General features: G+C 43.2%; 1 pseudogene; it reads left to right on the forward strand.

Moving 5' to 3' along the window:
• Positions 1 to 542: 542 nt before the first annotated feature.
• LOC122470055 lies at positions 543 to 1,372 on the forward strand (annotated as a pseudogene).
• The last annotated feature ends 957 nt before the right edge of the window (positions 1,373 to 2,329 follow it).

Raw genomic sequence — 2,329 nt, forward strand, 5'->3', positions numbered from 1 at the left:
ACAGGAAACATTAGTTCACTATAAATAAACAACATATAGTTTATAGAATTCAAAAGGTCATAGACTGAAGGGGCTTCCAGCCTCTGTTTCCAAAGGCAGAGCTCCCCACACCTTACCTCTTCCCTTCCTTCTGGCCTGGCCTTCAGCTCAGGAGCATGCAATGCTCACAGAACAGCTAAGCTGCTCTCCATCAAGCTGGTGGTTTGTATTTCTAAGACTCTCTTGTTTCCGGGACTCTGCTTGACAAAAAAAAACAAAAAACAAAAAACAAAAAACAAAAAACAAAATGATAACTTTCCTTTTTCTTAACATCTTTTTTTTTTTTTTTTAAAAAAAAACCAACTAGTCTTAAAACTTTATAATAACTCCTCCCTCTTCCTCTCAGAATTGCAAGACTCTATCCTCTACCCTTTCCTTTCCATTCCCAGCTCATTGTCCTGGGTTAGGCCCTCTTAGTAGTTTAATTAGTCTAGGCTATTGCTCTACCCTCTTAACTGGTCACCCAGTTTCTGATATCACTCTAAATGATACTTACCTCTAGCTCTTTTTTGTGGTGCCTCGGAAGCAGTAGGCAGCCTCACGATGAAGCTGAACATCTCTTTCCCAGCTACTGGCTGCCAGAAACTCATTGCAATGGATGATGAATGCAAACTTCATGCCATTATGAGAAGCGAATGGCCACAGAAGTTGCTGCTGATGCTTTAGGGGAAGAATGGAAGGGTTACGGGGTCCGCATCAGTGGTGGCAATGACAAACAAGTCTTCCCCATGAAGCGGTGTCTTGACCCATGGCCGTGTCCGCTTACTGTGGAGTAAGGGGCATTCCTGCTACCGACCACGGAGGACTGGAGAAAGAAAGTGCAAATCTGTTCCAGGTTGCATTGTGGATGCCAGTCTCAGTGTTCTCAACTTGGTCATCGTGAAAAAAGGGGAGAAGGATATTCTTGGACTCACTGATACTACTGTGCCTCGTCGCCTGGGGCTCCAAAGAGCTAGCAGAATCCGCAAGCTTTTCAGTCTCTCGGAGGAAGATGATGTCCACCAGCATGTTGTGGGAAAGCCCCTAAACAAAGAAGGTAAGAAACCTCGAACCAAAGCCCCAAGATTCAGCATCTAGTTACTCCACGTGTCCTCCAACACAAACTTCGTCGGCGCATTGCTTTGAAGAAACAGCACATGAAGAAAAGGAAGAGGCTGCAGAAGATGCGAAGCTTTTGGCCAAGAGAATGAAAGAGGCCAAAGAAAAGCGCCAGGGACAGATTGCCAAGAGACAGAGGCTGTCTTCTCTGAGAGCTTCTACCTCAAAGTCTGAGTCCAGTCAAAAATGAGAGGGTTGTAAGAGGAACAAATAAATAAGATCAGACATCAAAAAATAAAAAATAAAAAAGAAATAAATGATGCTTGTAAAGCACATTTTGATCATGTCACTACTGTTCCCTCTTACTCCCCTACCCTCAACATTTTTAATAACTCTCTATTGCTCACAAAACAAAGACAAAATTACTTAGCATGGTATTCAAGACTTCCACGTTTGCTCCCCAACCTGCCAGTCTGGTCTTACATTCTCAGACTCTAAATTCCTGCCAGTGCAACAGGCTCTAAGACTTCAAACTCACCTCTGTCTGCAATGCATGTCTACCTGTTAAAATCCTGGCAGTCATCCACGCAAAAATCTGCACACAGATGCTTTTGGCAGTTTTATTCATAATCGCCCAAACTTGGAAGCAACTAAGACGTTCTTCGGTGGGTGACTGGATAAATAAACTGGTGCATCCAGACAATGGAATATTATCCAGCACTAAAAATAAACAAGCTATCAATCCATGAATAGCATGGGAGAAACTCAAATGCCTGTTACTAAGTGAAAGAAGCCAATCTGAAAAGACTACACCCTGTATGATTCCAATTATACGGCATCCTCAAAAAGGCAAAACTTTGGAAACCATAAAAAGATCAGTGGTTGCCGAGGTGGCCGGGGAAGGAGAGGGATGAATGGGCAGAGCACGGAGGATTTTTAGGGCAGCAAAAGTACTCTGTGTGGCACTATAATGGTGGATACATGTTACACATGTTTCCTAGTCCACAGAATGTGCACACGAAGCATGAACCCTAATGCAAACTATGGACTTCGGGTGATTGTGATGTGTCGATGTACACGCAGATTCATTGACTGTAACAAATGCACCACACTGGGGTGCACTGTTGATAATGGGAGAAGCTGTGCATGTGAAGGCATAGGCATATATAGGAACTCCTTGTACCTTCCTTTCAATTTTGCCGTGAGCCTAACTCTGCTCTTAAAAAAATAGTCTGTGAAAAGAAACAAGGAA

This window comes from Prionailurus bengalensis, chromosome D3 (assembly GCF_016509475.1).
Source record: "Prionailurus bengalensis isolate Pbe53 chromosome D3, Fcat_Pben_1.1_paternal_pri, whole genome shotgun sequence".
Lineage (NCBI taxonomy): Eukaryota > Metazoa > Chordata > Mammalia > Carnivora > Felidae > Prionailurus > Prionailurus bengalensis.